The sequence below is a fragment of the Phoenix dactylifera genome, unplaced genomic scaffold, assembly GCF_009389715.1.
Source record: "Phoenix dactylifera cultivar Barhee BC4 unplaced genomic scaffold, palm_55x_up_171113_PBpolish2nd_filt_p 001119F, whole genome shotgun sequence".
Classification (NCBI taxonomy): Eukaryota; Viridiplantae; Streptophyta; class Magnoliopsida; order Arecales; family Arecaceae; genus Phoenix; species Phoenix dactylifera.
In genome coordinates, this window is record NW_024068462.1 from 1 (window position 1) to 19,699 (window position 19,699).

Genomic DNA, 19,699 nt, shown 5'->3' on the forward strand with positions numbered 1-19,699 from the left:
TTTAGAGTTTTCCATGCTGAACCTTTTCAGCACTTCCTCTATGTACATCTTCTGTGAGAGGCCAAGCATCCTTTTAGATCTATCTCTATAGACCTTTATTCCCAAATTATAGGATGCTTCCCCAAGGTCTTTCATGGAGAACCTTTTTGACAACCTGACCTTGACCGAGGTTAGCATGGGAATATCATTCCCTATCAGGAGGACGTCGTCCACGTACAGTACGAGAAATACAACAGCACTCCCACTAACCCTTTTGTAAACACATGGTTCCTCTTCATTTTTGATGAAATCAAACGTTTTGATTGCGTCATTGAAATGAGTGTTCCAACTTCGAGATGCTTGCTTTAGTCCATAGATGGACCTTTGCAGCTTGCAGACCTTGTGATCTCCATCACTGAAAGTGAAACTCAAAGGCTGTTCCATATAGATGTCTTCATCAAGATATCCATTCAGGAAAGCTGTTTTCACATCCATCTGCTAGATTTCATAATCATGAAATGCTGCAATGGCAAGTAATGTTCGGATGGATTTCAGCATGGCTACAGGTGAAAAGGTCTCCTGATAGTCAATGCCCTCGCGCTGACTATACCCTTTCGCCACAAGCTTTACCTTATAGGTCTCTACCTCTCCATCCGAACCTGTCTTTCTTTTGTAGATCCATTTTCATCCAATAGGTACAATACCTTCTGGTGGATCTACTAAGGTCCAGACTTGGTTGGAATGCATGGAGTCTAACTCTGACTTCATAGCTTCCAACCATTTCTCGGAATCGATATCAGATATCGCCTCGTCATAGGTTTTGGGATCCTGCGTGTGATCCCTATCTCCCACTAGGAACATTTCCTCGGTATCCTCTTCTAGTATACCTAAGTATCTATCGGGAGGATGGGAGACCCTACTTGATCTGCGAGGTGGTTGAGGGACATCGTGTACTGGCTCTGTATTAATGGGTTCGATAGGATCCATGACTCGTTGCTTTTCAGAGACTTTCTCTTCAAGCTCAATTTTCCTCCCACTGCCTCTATCAAGGATAAACTGGTTTTTTCAAGAAGATGGCGTGACGGCTCACAAACACATTGTGATCCTCTGAGATGTAAAAATTGTATCCTAATGACTCTTTAGGATATCCTATAAAACGAGCACTTATGGTCCTAGCCTCTAACTTGTCTGCCTGTAGTCTCTTGACGTGGGCCGGACATCTCCAAATCTTGGTTTCTTACCATGTCATATCTCATATGGTGCGGTAGGAATGGACTTTAGAGGGAACTCTATTCAACAAGTAAATAGCTGAAAATAGGGCATCTATCTAAAGAAATAAGGGTAAATCAGTGAAGCTCATCATGGACTGGACCATATCCAATAGGGTCCGATTCCTCCTCTCTGACACTCCATTGAGCTGAGGTGTACCAGGAGGAGTCCATTATGAAACTATACCCATTCTCCTTGAGATAATCACGGAACTCTCCATTAAGGTATTCACTTGCTCGATCTGATCGCAGAACCTTAATGAGTTTTTGTGCTTATTTTCTACTTCATATCTAAGCTTTTTGAACCTTTCAAAAGTTTCATATTTGTGTCTCATACACATTATCCATACTGTGAGTAATCATCGGTAAAATGAAGTAAAAAATTACAAACCCCCTAGCCTGCACATCGAATGGGCCACACACATTCAGTGTGTACTTGATAAGTGCTTAATAATTTATAATTAGTTACCTTTCCATAGCACTTATCAATGTTTTTAAACTGATAAATACATATTTATCATGAAATTGAATAAACATTGAATTAAATTTAAATTATGGTAAGAGGTAAATAATTCTTTTCCTTAAACCAGATTCTGAACTTGTCTCTCTCTTGATTGCAATCTTTAATGAAAACTACAGAAAAATATATAAGGAGATTGTGTTGACCCGACTAAGGTTATAACTAAATGGCTTTGGTCCTGATTTGATTGAAAGTTATAATTGTATAGGAAAATATTTGATTAACCCTTTTATTAAGTCACGGCTTGATCTGGTTGAGTCCAATCTGAAGCGGTTTAGTAAGAATTAAATGACATTGGGCTCGAGAACAAGTTCAAGCCAAATCAATGATCATGACCCACCTCAAACCCAAAGTAATTCCCAACCAATTCCTTACCTGCCTTCATATAAAATTTATAAATTTAAAACAAAAAAAAAGAAATTAATGAATATAATAAAATAAATAAAATATGAATAGTGGCATCACGGATTCACTGTTCATATGAACAGTGTCCCATGAAAATACGTTCATATGACAGTGTTACAAAAAAACAAATAAATAAACAAACATAAGCACTGTTCATCTTCTTCCCCGCAGTGCATCACGGCCGAGATTCGCTCCTCCCTCCCGTTCCAGCACGAGTTCCATGCGGTGCAACCACGGATCTGCGTTCTCCACTCTTCCGGATCTCCAGCTCCTCTCAACGTCCCCATCATCCCGGCGATCACCGCCCAGCCACGATCGCTCCTCCTCCGCCGCAGCCCGCGCCTCCTTCCTTCCGCACCACGTCCAGCCGTGCAACCATTCCGGATTCAAGACCCCCACCTCCGGCATCTTCTTCTGCCCGTTGATCACGATCTCCAGCGCATCCAGATCAGCTCCCTCCCGGCTTCTTCCACTCCTCCCAACGGTTCACAGCAGCATTCTTCCCCTGTTTCAGCAGCCGATAATCCAGCTCCTTCCATCGCGCCTCATTGCAGCACCCTCTTCCGGAAACTCCCACACCCGGACGGCAAGCGTGATCCAAGCCGTCTGTGATCAAGACGATGCAGCCAGCGACCGGATCTCCTGCCTCCTCCTCCGCCCGTGACGCATCCGGAGCCAATCCCCCGCTTCCGCGATTCAAAGCTCAATTTCCTGCAAGCATCAGAGCATCCGAGATAGTCTCTGCATCCTCCCAGCTTCTTCCAATTCATTTGCAGGCCGCAACCATTCCGGGATACGATCACAGTTCCTTCTATTTCCAGGGAACCCAGCACCCAACGCAGTTGCCCGTGATTTCCCTTCGCATCCCGAATAGCCAGCCATCCGCCAGGAAGCGCATCATAGCCAATCCCCCGCCTCCGCCTCGTCCGTTTCTCGCCATCCAGGAGGGATCCTCTTCCGTGATCAGCGCCCAGCGATTCCACGGCCGTTTCGATCCTCAGTCGGCTGCAAGGGGTGGGGAAGTCCTATATAAAGAGCTCGGTTCAAAAGAAAATGGGGGGGCACGGTTCCAAGAAAAAAACAGAGCTTGCTCTGTTTTGAAGAGAAAAAGAAAACCAAAAAAAAAAAAGAATAAAAAATAGAGAGGGGTTTGAGGCGGATGGCAAAGGAGTTCTTCAGCCAACCAATGGAGATGACAAGCACCATGAGCAGCTGAGCCTCGGTTTAGGGGTTTGATGAAGCTATAGAGGAGTATTCGTTTCATTTTTATTGATTTGAGTTTGTATTGTAAGATGGTTGCATAATGAAGAATTTATCAATTGATCTTACGATTTATCCAATTTATGTGAATCATCTATCTTGCATAAAATATTTTACATAGATTGATCTATTTCATCGAATCCAACACCTGTGGTTTGGAGGAGATATTCATGTGACATCGATTTCATGTTTAATGACTTAATGATCAGATGCATCATGCTAGGTTAGACAGGTCATGCTTATCGTTAGAGTAGATGGTTTGGTGCTAGACTTAGATGATTCATGCTGGGAATTAGTTATGATTTTCTTTTGTGATTGCTTCGGCTTGTAGTCGGAAGCAATCAAGTCTTACATACAACTCAATCATTGAAAGCGTCACGGGATATAAATCTATCGGTGGAATCTAGCCCTAAACACACCTCTCCATAGACAATTCATACTACTACACCCATATTAATTCTTAGTTTTTATCATTTACTCTAGCTTATCCCCTTTGAAGTAATTATTTAATTAGGAAAAATAACTTGTCTCCAATCCCTGTGGACCGACACCCGTAATCACTATCCTACAGGATACGTGCTATTGCGTGGTTAATTTTAAAATTGAAAGAACCGAGCAATTTTTGGCGCCCGTTGCCGGGGATTGCTTGCATAGTTATTTTTCCTATCATAAAAAAAATTAATTAATTAAAAAACTTTCAAAAAAATATATATATAAAAAAAAAAATTATTCTCTATTATTGTTACTTTTCTTATCTCCTTTTCTCTTCTACTAATTTTTTTTTTAATTTTTTCTTTTGGTCTTATTTGATCAGGAATCGAAGAGAGATCTGGGCTATCAGAAAGGAATGCTTTGGAGGTTTGCTAAAAAAAAAATTTAAAATTGCTGGAGAAATTTCCTTTGGTAACCTCTAAACCTTTCTTATTTAAATTAATTATTAGCTTGAAATTTTGTGGTGATTGTTTGATTTCAATTTCAGCAAGAGTGTGAATGCATGCTTGATACACATACACAAATCAATTTGCACATAGTAAGGGCAATCACCCCAACAAGATAAGAGCCGGATTTCATCACCGGACTCTTGCCCAACTTAGGTGAACTCAATCTCACATAGTGTCATCTTTAATTAAAATCAATTAGACGTTGGCCCCTAGGGACATTCGAGCTCAATAAGACGAAGATCACCGAAAGTTGCACCAATTTCGCTCTATGGCTTAGTTGATGTCTAGGCAAGCTTTGTCCCTAAAGGAGACAGTTCATCTGTTCGAGGCAAGTGGGTTTTAAGTGGGACCTTTGCGAACGCATCGTGACCCCTCCACTTACCTGGGAGCTTACCTGGTCAACTCGGTTCATTAGACCGGATTGGAGGCTTAGGTGCCCTCTTCAAACCAGTTAGGAGCTGTCTAGTGATTTTAGGTCAAAGACTAGGATTGATATGCTTTTCTCTTTTATTGCATGCTTGATTGATCGAGTACTAGTGTATGCACGGTAGTCGTTCTAGAGTACAAAATCTATTACCTTTCGACCCTGAAATAGAACGAACCCTTAGGAACATTCGAGCTAAGATCAAAACATTAGAATCATCGCCACCTCTTAAGATGGCTGAAGAACAACCCAAACTCCTGAGGGAGTACTTTACTCCCACTATTTACACTTCCCCATCTTGCATTCGATTACCTGAAGTAGCAGCTGTACAATATGAAATAAAGTCTAGTGTGATCCAAATGCTTCCATCTTTTTATGGGCTCACCAATGAAGATCCATATAAACACCTAGATGAATTCCTTGAAATTTGCACCACTGTCAAGATTCAGAATTTCACTGATGATGCTCTGAAACTTAGATTATTCCCCTTCTCCCTTAAAGATAGAGCAAACAATGGCTGAATTCTTTAGAAGCTAACTCAATTCGTTCTTGGGATCAAATGCAACAAGAATTCCTTAAAAAATACTTTCCCATAGGAAGAACGAACCAGTTTAGACGTGCCATTACAAGCTTCTCCCAAACTGAGGGAGAAGAATTTCATGAAACTTGGGAGAGATTTAGGGACCTAATCTGTAAATGCCCTCATCATCAAATACCTAAGTGGCAACTAGTGCAATGTTTTTATGACGGATTGACAGAACGAAACCGTCAGATGATTGATGCCGCATGTGGGGGGACATTCATGCTTCAAAATGAGCATGAAGCATGGAAATTATTTGAAAATCTAAATGAAAACTCCCTCCACCATGCTTCATGTTCTCGTCAAGCACCCCCGAGTTCTCAAAGAAAAGGGACCATTTGTGAAATAAGTCATTCTATGGACCTGTCTAGCAAGGTAGATGCATTGTCCCATAAGATTGACCAACTGATGATAGGTGGGCATTACATGAACTCTTCCCAAGCACAAGTGTGTACTATTTGTTCTAGCCCCCCACCCTATTCATGAGTGCCCTTCAGCGCCCCAATTCTCCGAACTCGTGCAAGAACACATCAATGCTGCTCAAACACTGCCTAGACCGGGTAATGACCCATTTTTCAATACATATAACCCGGGATGGCGAAATCATCCAAACTTTTCTTGGAAGCAGCAAGCTTCGAATACTGCCCAACCTTATTCCCAAAACTTTCCAAACCCTCAGAATTTTCAAACCCCACAAAATATTCATCCCTACCATCCCTCGACTCAATTTCAACACACTCCTCCTCCACCCCAAAGAAACACAGCCTTTGAGGAGAAAGTGTTGAACGCCCTTCAAGGTTTGGAAACCATTACACAATTGGTGCACTCTCACACGCAATCAATCGCCAAGCTAGAATCCCAGATGGGGCAACTAGCTAATGCACTGAACAAGCGAGAGGAAGGAAAGCTTCCAAGCTGTTGCCCAAGGTGACAATCCAAGAGGGGGGGGGGGTGAATTGGTTTCTTCTAAATTTTTGGTGTTTTAAACTTTCGTAGTTAAGTGTGGTGGATGCTTTCTTAGATTATTTGAATGAATTAAACTAGTGGCAAGGATAGAAGATAATGCAAGAATAAATGTAACAAAAGCACAACACAAACACAACAATATATAGTGGTTCGGTGCTCTCCTTAGCACCTACGTCCACTCCCCAAGCGGACCTCTTGGGAATTCACTATAATCTCGCGGATTACAGTTGGATTGTTTTCCGGGCTCACAATCCAAAAACCTTTATTGGTTTTACGGGCTCACCAACGAACCTATACACTTTGGTTTTTCGGGTTCATCAAAAACCTTTGTTGGTTTTACGGGCTCACCAACGAACCTTTACACTTTGGTTTTGCGGGCTCACCAAAAACCTATGTTGGTTTTACGGGCTTACCAACGAACCTTTGTTGGTTTTACGGGCTCACCAACGAACCTTTGTTGGTTTTACGGGCTCACCAACGAACCTTTACAAAGTGTTTAACAAACAAAAAGAAAAGATTCAAACTCCTAAATGAGCAAATGAAACAATATAAACTACAAAGAAGAGTTAGAAAATATTTATCGCTTTGAAGTGGCTTCTCTCTTCTTTGTCAAGGATGCTTCACTTCTTCAAGGGAGGATGGAGCTCTTGATGCCTCTTTGAAACTGCTCAACCCCCTTTCTTTTGATTCTTGAATGAAGCACTTGGATGAGGCTTGCCTTTCTAGGGTTCTCTCTTGAATGCACTTGATGTATTTTCCCAAAAGCTGCTTCCTCTAATGAATACTCCCTCTTAAATACTTCTCCAACCTCCAAATAGTCCTTTCTGACCGTTGGATTGAAGAAACTAGCCGTTTATAGCCGTTGGGAGTCCAAAAAGCATTTCTGCACAACTAGCCGTTATGTTCAGCCCGTGTTTGGGTCGGCTCAACCTGTCCTTGGGGTCGACCCAACCTTCACTTGGGTCGACTCAAACATTTCTTGGGTCGACCCTCTCAGAAAATACAGAAACTTGAAATTCAGCCTTCCTTTCCTTGGGTCGACCCAACCTTTCCTTGGGTCGACTCAACCTTGGGTCAGCTCAAACTTTTCTTGGGTCGACTCAACCTTGGGTCAGCTCAAACTTTTCTTGGGTCGACCCAACTTTCAGAAAATTTAGAATCTTGAATTTCAGGCCTTTCTTCACTTGGGGTCGACTCAACCTTTCTTTGGGTCGACTCAAGGTTTACTTGGGTCGACTCAACTTCTTCTTGGGTCGACCCTCTCAGTAAATCCAGAGAACCATTTTCTGAGTTGTTTGAGGATCTTGATGTTTGGGTCGACTCATGCTTTCCTTGGGTCGACCCAACTCACTGTTCATCTGTGCCACTTTTGCAGAAGTGTGCCAAATGATTTCTTGATGTGCCGGGGTCGACCTAATCATCCTTTGGGTCGACTCAATCCACACTTTGCTGCATCTCAAGGTTAGATTCATTCATATAAACAATGAAATGTATCTATATCAATTTATACAAATATACTGAGAGTAATGAACTTATAAATGAAGTATCGATTTAACTTATAACATACTCTTGTTAAATGCTTGTTAATCATCAAAATAACACTATCATTCTCAATCTCCCCCTTTTTGATGATTACAAAATAAAGAGTATGAGCCTATTGATACTTATCTTAAAATCAGTTTTTGAAAAGGGCTTAACTTGCTGAATTTCAGCTTTTCATATATAAGAGTGAAGTCTCCCCCTATATCATTTAAATGTTGCCAATTTGACTTTTTGAGTTACTCCCCCTTTTATTTATAATTCATTAAAGATGAAACTCCAAAAATTTGAGATAAAACATGAGTTTCAGATTATGTATCGAGGTGTGAAAGGTGCGTGCCAAATTCTGAAATTATGTGTGCCAAATTCTGAAATTTGATATAAATTTTTGAGTTGATCATTTTCATTGTTGCAAATTGCTCCCCCTTGGATGTGTATGCTTTCCTATATGATTTTCAATTTGTTTTACAAATTATTTCTCTTTCTTTCTTTACTTCTCCTCTTATTACTCTTTCTTTACTTCTCCCCCTTTTTGTTATTCTATTTACTCTAAAGATATCTTTACTTCTCCCTTTACTTCTCCCCCTATTACTCTTTCTTTACTTCTCCCCTTATTTCTCTTTCTTTACTTCTCCTTTCTTTACTTCTTCCCTTTTTGTTACTTTATTTACTCTAATTTATTTACTCTAAAGATATCTTTACTTCTCCTCTAAAGATATCTTTACTTCTCCCCTAATACTCTTTCCTTACTTCTCCCCCTTTTTGTTATCATCAAAAAGATACATGGGAAAAGATGCAAAAAAATAACAAACTTCAAACTTCATTGATCAAAATAGGAATATTTTAGTACATTCATGCCAAAAACAAAAGCACAATGTTCCTTAATCAAAGTTTAAGATACATGATAAACACAAAATAAATATGAGAACTAGATACATATCCTAGGCTTTAAAGAAAGATCGTGAGACTCTCCCGGATAGCTTGACTACGGCTCTCTTGGGTCCCATTTTTCCAAGATCTTGAAGTATTCTACTATTTGGAGATGATTGGAGAAGATTTGAGAGTGGGGAATAGGGTTTTCGGAAGAGGACAAAGGATAAACAGTGCCCTAGATATGCTCTCAGGTCCCCTTTTAACAGTGGGGTCCCGACGTTGGGTCGACTCAAGATTTTTCTTGGGTCGACTCAACGTTGGGTCGACCCTGTTCTGGGTTGGGTCGACCCAAGTGCAGAATTTTCCTTTTCTCTTCCTTTTTGCTTCTAAAAATTTTCCTTGCTTCCAATCCTTATAAATTCTTTCTGGGACAATGATACATGAGTAAGAAATCTATAGATAACACGTTTGACTCATGTTTCATGGGTTTTTAGAAATTGGAGGAATGTATCATGAGACTACTTGCTCCCTTTTATATTTCTTCAATAAAAAGGATCACATATGCCTAATTCCCTCCTTAGCGTGCAGAATCTATCTTCACTCAAGGGTTTTGTGAATATGTCGTCTAATTGTTTTTCAGTGCATATATGCTTAATACATATGTTTCTATTTTGCACATGATCCCTAATAAAATGATATCTTATTTCTATGTGTTTGGCTTTAGGAATGAGATATTTAGGATGTAAGCCAGAAGTGATCTCTAAATGTAGATTCCAAAGATAGTTTTGAAATCAAGTGTAGATGGAGTCCTTTTCAAGTTATTTCAAGGAGTATCAAGTATAATATTCAAAGAAAGCACGAATGAAAATCCAATACCCCTTTTTTTTAATATATTAAGTATATAGCCACATTAGAGCAATCTAATTAATTTTTAGAGTATAGTATAAGAGCAGATAAAGATCAAAACTTATTTACTCGAAAAACATAAGATCATGTTGAATCCTTAGTTCTTAATGACTTCAAAGTTCTTTCATGATATAAAAGTGTTGGAGCATAGATACCAAAATGTGAATTTATGCAATGTAGGATACATAAAATTCAGGGCTTTGAAAGTTCTTTTAAAGCTCTCTTAAAGACTTTCTTTTACTCCTTTAAAGATCATAGCATCAAAATCAATTAAAATGAATTGGCTCATGATTGAAACGCTAAAGTGCAAGCCAATAAGAGCTCATTAGTAGATTCCAAAGTAAATTTCCAATACTAAGACAAATGGAATCATTTTCACTTAGTTTTCAAAACAAGTGATTTACCAATTAAGTACAGATAAAAATCCAACTTTCAAAAGATATTCAATGAAGCACAAAGTTTAATACCACTTTACATTTAGTATTCTTTCTCTTATCTTTAGTTGAATTTCAGATTTTAATGATAAACGTGAATAAAACTGAAACTTTATGATATCAAGAATGTAGAGTGATCTAGAATTATTCAAAATTTATAACAACCACTCTTTTTAATCTTTTAAGAACAAGTTATGCTTCCTCTTAATCTTTGAGAAAATGTACTGAAATATTAATTAAAAATAATTCATTTGAAGCTCAAATTCTTTCAAAAGTATTTACATTTTCTTTCTTTTAAGAATTATTTGAGTGAGCTGAAATATTTCTAGACTTAAGATCATTCACTCTTTTAATAATATATATATACATATATTTTTTGATGGAAGTCTTTAATAATGTAGGAGAGGAAAAACATATAGATGATCATTGAAGTATATATATTTATAGGACTCAATTTCTTAATCAAGGTTTTTCAGCAATGTATATATGAAGCACAATAAATCTTTTCAATATCAAAATAAAATCATATATTAAAAAAAATATTTGTTTGCAATTAAGATCATCGAAAGACACATCATTCAGACCAATATTAGTACACTTTGAAGATAAGAAATGATATGTTTCAGATGCGTATCGGTGCAAGCAATCAAGGCATCAGAATTATTCTATTTTTCTTAAGCTGTAGTTTTATCGAGAAATTCATATTGAGTTTAAGTTTTTATACAAAATCAGATTCTAAATTTCATAAAGATTCTCAAGGAGGCTTTCAAAGTTGTAATTTGAGATATGTATCTTCACATTGTAGCTCATCTTAAATCATTACGATTGAAAACACATATTTCAAGCATATAAGAGCATATTCAGAATATTTGTATTTATGTTGAGTTTTGGTATGAATTATATACCAAAGTTAGGCAAGTTGAAGGATAAAACAAAATCAATTCATTTTGCCTAAATAGAGATATCCTTCTCTTCTCCTTTTTACAAATTTATTCAACTTTCAGATTTTACAGATGATTGGAGCATTACAAAATATTGAGAACCCATAATTCAAGACATCATGCCATATGCAAAATATATTATGTGTTAAGTTATGCATTAAGATATTAAGAGCAAGCATGTCAAAATCAATTCTTTTCAAATAAACTCCTCCTATTTAAATATAATCTTGCACTGATTTCATTCTTAAAGTGTGTTTTCAAGTGATTAAAAATTTGACTTGATTCTTCTTATATACTTTCATTTTTACCTTCTTATGCTCTATACTCTATTTGCTCCCTATCCGGTGGAGTTGGAAGGGGCACGAGGTACTACCACTAGCCTCCCTCTTGTGCCGTCTCTAATATACCCTACACCGAATAGTTGGGTCAAATAGTGCCGGGTACTACCACTAGCCTCCCCATTGGCACCATCCCTATGATGAGCAATATAGAAATGTTAAAATGTTCACTTCAAACTCTCCCTGTTTAAGTGTAATTTATTACTGATTTTATCCCTTTCACTAGTCTCACAAATGTGCCGAATGTATTATGCTTGTTTTGCTTTTTCTTAAGATTGAAGTATTTGCCTTTACTTAGATTTTACTTCTCTTGAATAATATCCAATTTTTTTTTTTTATCTCTCTCTCTCTTTTTGTTATTCTCAAGTAATTTACATGAAAGAGCAGAATAAAGAAATAATCTTATATGCTGCATATAAATGAATATCATGCAAACATCATTTTCATTATGCCCAATGATTCATAGCTTATCACAAGTTATTTTGAATTAGAGATTTGAGGCATAAACTTGTGTATTTCATGGTTATGCATTATATAAAAAAAATAAACTTCAATTTAATCACACCATGAAACAATCATCACTAGCATGAGAATGAAGCATGATATCAAGATGATCAGCAATTAAAGGTTTAATCATGCTACCATATAATTTCAAACTATTGATTTTGCTCAACTAACTTACAAGAGAAGAGTTTAGATTACCAGTGCATTTAGCATTCTTCAAGCCAAATACCTTTTAGATTCTTTATACCCTTGGCTGAAGAAAATCTCTCTTTTTTTTTTTGTTTGCAAGGGAATGTTTATTGTATCTTTCATCGAGGTGTCCTTCAAGTTGAAATTTCTTACTCATAAATCCTGTATCATTAATAAAATCTTTTTCTTTCTTGAAGGAAAGTCATTAGTTTCTTCAAGATACAAAACATTCATACAATATATTTCTTAGCTAGATGACTCAACATAAGATATGACAATAATCGAATATTAAGTCACTTTACTCAAGAGATTGTCTAAATATAAGCAAGCACAAGTCACTTGAACTAAAGAGATAACTTCATTAAGTAAAATGGTTCAAAGACAAGCATGTGAGGCAATAGAAGGATTCATCAAGGTCAAATCAAATTTTTTTTTTTATTTTCAGAATTAATTTAGCTTAGATTCTATTTGCTTAAGATAATTATCAATAAGATATACAAGTTGAGTTTTAATCAAATTATCTTAAACAATTGTTTCTATCAAAATTCAGATTTTTACATAGAATCAAAGTGATAAACTATATTCTCAATAAAAGATCTAGTTTTAATAAGAATAATATAAATTGATCTTTCTACAACTAGTATCTTTTCATTGAATATTCTATATGCATTGCTTAAAGAGTAATATCCAAAGAAATACTTGTTTTATCAGATTTGGCATATATTTCATTCTTGAGAACATAATATGTATAACTGAAAAATATGAAGGTATGCAACATTTGATTTTCTGTTTTTCATGAGTTCACATGGAGTTTTCTTTAAAAATAGATTTAATAGAAACCTTATAATATGACAAGCTGTGATGATAGTATTAATCAACTGCAATCACAAAGCATTGTCCTTACACAACAAAGGTTCTATTTTTATATTTTTATAACCCCTATATGCAATAGTGTTCTTGGTGCAAGCACAATTGTATTCAATACCATTTTCTGTACAAAACTTATCAACAAATTGGTTTTCAAAGCTGTGCCATGAATTTTCACAGTTTGCAAACCTTTTTCATTTGAAACCTTTTGTAAGTTTGTGCCAAAGCAGAAAATATTTCAATTTAAGTGCCAAGAATAAAACCAACATTAGCTTTGAGAAATCATCCATAATTACAAAATTAAAGAGCTTATCTCCTAGGTTCACAATCCTAGAGATCCAAATAAGTTCTTATGGAGAATTTCCAACGGCTAAAAGGTGGAAACAATGTTTTCAAATTTAGAAATGATTCTAGTTTATTTTTCTAGATGACATACATAGCAAACTTTGACCTTGCAAAAATTAATCTAAGTGAACCAATGACAAGGTCTTTTGAGATTAAGTCCATACTAGTATGAGTTGATTTTATATGCCAAAACTAGACTCTTTAATCTTGGTATTCTTAATACATATATTTAAAAAAAATATACCAAGTAGACATTCTTATGTTTATGATCAATAAAGGATAATGCCATGGATAAGAACTCTCAATCAAGCATATAGATAATTCAAAGAGTTATTCTAAGAGTATTGATTAAGCAAATTATCCATCAATAACTGAAGCATAATATAGGAAGATGGAGTGATTTGGATATATTTTCATTTCATACCAAAAGTATCACCTATATCACAGAAATGATTAATACTAGCTACAATTTCAATATGAGAGGATGCAAGGATTACTAATTTCATTATTTCTTCCATTTTGGTCACTCTTCTTAATTATATTTTAAGTTCTATTCTTTAACACGTGTCTAGAGAACCCATTGTCCAGATAACATCTTTCATTGGAATCTTGGGTAGCTAGACACATTTGCTAACAATGATCATGTTTTCAACTTAGAAACCCAAGCTCTTTTGGGTCCTTGCAGGTTAGCTATAATTGTTCCTTTTGGAACCCATATTCTCTTAATTACCATTTTGTCTATTAGTTTGCAGGTTTTAGGAGTACAAGTAATATACTTCTGCATACTCTTGCTAAATTTAAACAACATAGATTTAGCAAAAATAGATAATGAATTTTCAGTTTTCTTTTTTTGTTTATTAGTTTCACCAGATTTGTGAAAAATCGTTTTAGGATGAATAGTGGAGGATTTAAGAAATATATTCTCGAAAGATTTTTGAGTGTACCAAGGTTGATATCCCAATCCAGCTTTGTCATATACAGCTCTTGAGTTTTCTATCATTAAATTCAGTTTTTCAGAGCTGGGAGTGAATCTTTCAACAGTAGGTTTCAAATTATCAACTTCTTTAGTTAATTTTTCATTATCTTCTGAAAGCAATTCATTGTTTTTCTTAAGTTTATCATGGCTTTCAGTGAGAAGTTGATTTCTCTGATTTAGTTCTTTATTTTCTTTAATTAAGATTTCAATTTTATTATTTAGTTTTAGTTTTTCATCTATTAGAATTTGATTTTCATTCTTCAAGTTCTTGTTCCTACAAATAAGTTTCTTATGTTCTAAATACAAATCAGAAAAAGCATCATGAAGTTCATCGAATGTAAAATCAGATTGAGCTTCAGTATGTACTTGATTTTTGAATGAGAAATCACTTTGTGTTCGAGTATATACCTCATCTTCATGTGCTCCAAAGCATAGATTTTCAGTTTCAGTTTGATGCTCTTCTTCTTCGGAACTAGTTTCAAATTCACTAGAAACGTTAGTGCATTCATATTTAACTTCAAGCATATTCCATATTTTCTTAGCAGTTATGCAAAAAGATATGCTATTAAGTTCACTATCATCCAATGCACAATATAGAATATTCATGGCTTTTGCATTTTGCTGAGCCCTTTCTTTATCATGATTAGTGTTTATGTGTAGCCCATTGACTATGATACTCCATAAATCGTAGTCATGTGCTTGAATGAAAATGCGCATGCGTGCTTTCCAATATGTGTAGTTTATACCATCAAATAGTGGAGGTCTATCAATTAATTGTCCCTCACTCATAGAACATCCCACTTGGGTTGTCATGATCTTTAACTCTTGATTGTGAGATCAATGAGTACTATTAGAGCACCTTGCTCTGATACCACTTGTTGCCCAAGGTGACAATCCAAGAGGGGGGGGTGAATTGGTTTCTTCTAAATTTTTGGTGTTTTAAACTTTCGTAGTTAAGTGTGGTGGATGCTTTCTTAGATTATTTGAATGAATTAAACTAGTGCAAGGATAGAAGATAATGCAAGAATAAATGTAAACACAAGCACAACACAAACACAATAATATATAGTGGTTCGGTGCTCTCCTTAGCACCTACGTCCACTCCCCAAGCGACCCCTTGGGAATTCACTATAAACTCGCGGATTACAGTTGGATTGTTTTCCGGGCTCACAATCCAAAAACCTTTGTTGGTTTTACGGGCTCACCAACGAACCTATACACTTTGGTTTTTCGGGTTCACCAAAAACCTTTGTTGGTTTTACGGGCTCACCAACGAACCTTTACACTTTGGTTTTGCGGGCTCACCAAAAACCTATGTTGGTTTTACGGGCTTACCAACGAACCTTTGTTGGTTTTACGGGCTCACCAACGAACCTTTGTTGGTTTTACGGGCTCACCAACGAACCTTTACAAAGTGTTTAACAAACAAAAAGAAAAGATTCAAACTCCTAAATGAGCAAATGAAACAATATAAACTACAAAGAAGAGTTAGAAAATATTTATCGCTTTGAAGTGGCTTCTCTCTTCTTTGTCAAGGATGCTTCACTTCTTCAAGGGAGGATGGAGCTCTTGATGCCTCTTTGAAACTGCTCAACCCCTTTCTTTTGATTCTTGAATGAAGCACTTGGATGAGGCTTGCCTTTCTAGGGTTCTCTCTTGAATGCACTTGATGTATTTTCCCAAAAGCTTGCTTCCTCTGATGAATACTCCCTCTTAAATACTTCTCCAACCTCCAAATAGTCCTTTCTGACCGTTGGATTGAAGAAACTAGCCGTTTATAGCCGTTGGGAGTCCAAAAAGCATTTCTGCACAACTAGCCGTTATGTTCAGCCCGTGTTTGGGTCGGCTCAACCTGTCCTTGGGTCGACCCAACCTTCACTTGGGTCGACTCAAACATTTCTTGGGTCGACCCTCTCAGAAAACACAGAAACTTGAAATTCAGCCTTCCTTTCCTTGGGTCGACCCAACCTTTCCTTGGGTCGACTCAACATTGGGTCAGCTCAAACTTTTCTTGGGTTGACTCAACCTTGGGTCAGCTCAAACTTTTCTTGGGTCGACCCAACTTTCAGAAAATTCAGAATCTTGAATTTCAGCCTTTCTTCACTTGGGTCGACTCAACCTTTCTTTGGGTCGACTCAAGGTTTACTTGGGTCGACTCAACTTCTTCTTGGGTCGACCCTCTCAGTAAATCCAGAGAACCATTTTCTGAGTTGTTTGAGGATCTTGATGTTTGGGTCGACTCATGCTTTCCTTGGGTCGATCCAACTCACTGTTCATCTGTGCCATTTTTGCAGAAGTGTGCCAAATGATTTCTTGATGTGCCGGGGTCGACCTAATCATTCTTTGGGTCGACTCAATCCACACTTTGCTGCATCTCAAGGTTAGATTCATTCATATAAACAATGAAATGTATCTATATCAATTTATACAAATATACTGAGAGTAATGAACTTATAAATGAAGTATCGATTTAACTTATAACATACTCTTGTTAAATGCTTGTTAATCATCAAAATAACACTATCATTCTCAAATTTATTTTCAATTAGAAAATTACTTAATCTTTCATACCATGCCCTAGGGACTTGCTTCAGTCCATACAATGCTTTATGTAATTTATAAACATAATCTGGATGTAAGTGGTTTTCAAAACCTGGAGGTTGTCCTACATAAACTTCCTCCATTATATAACCATTTAAAAATGCACTTTTTACATCCATTTGATAGAGTTTAAAATCCATGAAGCAAGCATTTGCCAAAAGTAGCCTAATAGCCTCTAACCTAGCAACAGGAGCAAAAGTTTCATCAAAATCTATTCCTTCCTTCTGATTATAGCCTTTGGCAACTAGTCTAGCTTTGTTTCTTATAACTATTCCATCTTCATCTAGTTTATTTCTATACACCCACTTGGTGCCTATGATTGAAACATTAGGGGGTCTTTTCATTAGAGTCCAAACTTGATTTTTTTCAAATTGATTTAAATCCTCTTGCATAGCATTTATCCAATTTTCATCCTTTTCGGCTTCCTCTAGTGACTTAGGCTCTATTTGTGAAACGAAAGCAAGATAATTACTAGTATTTCTTAGAGAGGATCTTGTCCTTACCCCTTGTGAGGGATCACCAAGGATTAAATCTCTTGGATGACCATGTGCATACCTCCATTCCCTCGGAAGATCTTGATTTCTTGCTTGAGGTTGATCTTCTTCATCTTGCTGAATTGTATCTTCCTTGACTTCATCTTCAAGTTGTTTGTCTTGTATGGAGAACTCCTTCATTCTGTCTTCAAGTATACCTGCATCACTATCTTCTTCTTTTCTAGAAGAATCTCCATTAGCTTCATCAAAAACAACATGAATGGATTCTTCAACAACGAGAGTTCTCTTGTTGAAGACCCTGTATGCTCTACTTGATGAGGAATAACCTAAGAAGATCCCCTCATCTGATTTAGCACTAAATTTACTTAGATTGTCCTTTCCATTGTTTAAAATAAAACACTGACAACCGAAAACATGAAAGTAACATATATTTGGCTTCTTATTATTCAGCAACTCATAAGGTGTTTTCTTTAAAATAGATCTGACTAATGCACGGTTTAAGATGTGACATGCAGTATTTATCGCTTCAGCCCAAAAATATTTTGGTAGATCCGATTCGCACAACATGGTACGAGCCATATCTGCTAGTGTGCGATTCTTCCTTTCTACCACCCCATTTTGTTGGGGTGTCCTAGGGGCCGAGAAATTGTGATTGATACCATTTTCGTCACAAAATTTTTCAAAGTGTTGATTTTCAAACTCGGTACCATGATCACTCCTAATTGCTTTTAGTTTAAGATTGAGTTCATTCGAAACCCTATTATGAAACTTGATAAAAGCGGGAAAGGACTCATCTTTATGTGCAAGAAATGAAACCCATGTAAAACGTGAAAAATCATCAACAATTACAAGACCAAATTTCTTACCCCCTAGACTAGCAGTTCTAGTGGGTCCAAACAAATCCATGTGAATTAGTTCTAAGGGTTTTGATGTTGAGACTATGTTCTTAGACTTGAAAGAACTTCTTGTTTATTTCCCTAATTGACATGCAGCACAAATTTTATTCTTTTCAAAGTCTATTTTTGGTAGTCCTTTGACTAGATCTTTTGTAATTAATTTAGAGATTAAATCCATGCTAGCATGCCCTAACCTACGATGCCATAACCAACTAGTCTCATTGACTTTGGGATCCATGGCTACAAGACATTGGCCATCCTTCATGGTGAGATCATCAAGATCTATCATGTAAACATTTCCATGCCTATGTCCTGTGAGTATGATCTCATTGTCAATTGGACTACTAATTATGCATAGTGATGATTCAAATGACACTTTAAAGCCCTTATCACAAAATTGACTTATACTTAATAAATTATGTTTTAGTCCATTAACTAACAATACATTGTCAATAAAAGAGGAGGGTGATATGGAGATTTTACCAACACCAACGATTTGACCTTTAGCATTATCTCCAAATGTGACTACTCCTCCTTCTTTTGATTTCAAGGTGACGAAGAGACTCTTGTCACCGGTCATATGCCTTGAGCAACCACTATCAAGATACCACATTCTCTTTCTATTTCCGGCTGCAAGGCATACCTGCAAAATAATCAAGTGATGCTCTTAGGTACCCAAGTCTTCTTGGGTCCTTCTTGGTTAGTACAGTTGGTTCCCTTAGGCACCCACACTTTAGTTATGTTTTTACCTCTTACAAATGTACTCTTGTTAGTTTGAATCTTTCTTTGAATGCAAGAGTAGGCTTTATGTCCACTTTTTCCACAATGAAAGCATGTAGGTTTTTCAGATTTGACATTTTTTGCTTTCACAAAGAAATTCTTTAGATACTTTTGTTGTTTGCTAGTTTTATATCCTAGACCGGCTTTATTAAAAACAGCTCTTTGATTGGATAGAATAAGATTTAACTTTTCAGAGCTATGTGTAAATTTTTCGACAATTGGTTTGTACTTATGTACCTCATTCTTGAGATCCACATTTTCTTTAACTAATTCTTCCTTATCCTTTTTAAGGAGTTCAACATTTTGCGCAAGTAAGGTATTACTATTGAGTAGGAATTTAACTTTTAGATTTAATTCCTTAATTTGTGTTTTTGCCGTTTCATTTTCAATGTTAAGTTTTGAATTTTTATTTTCTAAGTCAATGGTATTAACATTTTTGAAGCTCTCCTTCTCAATCAATAGGTTTTCAATATCATCCTTTAGTTTTTGATTGGAGGCTTTTAATTCTTTATTCTTTGCTCCTAACATACTACAATCACTCATGAGTTCTTGAAAAGCTTCATATAATTCTTCTAAAGTAAAATTTGTAGTTGAGCTATGACTTACCTCATCGTCTTCGAATGCCATGAAGCACAAATTGGCGGTCTCTTCCTTCTCTTTCTCGGAGGATGAT

General features: G+C 36.5%; 1 non-coding gene across 1 annotated transcript; it reads right to left on the reverse strand.

The window, feature by feature from the left end:
* Positions 1 to 5,405: 5,405 nt before the first annotated feature.
* LOC120108000 lies at positions 5,406 to 5,511 on the reverse strand. The gene has a single exon (XR_005509553.1). It is a non-coding gene; the product is annotated as a small nucleolar RNA R71 (small nucleolar RNA).
* Between the last annotated feature and the right edge of the window lie 14,188 nt (positions 5,512 to 19,699).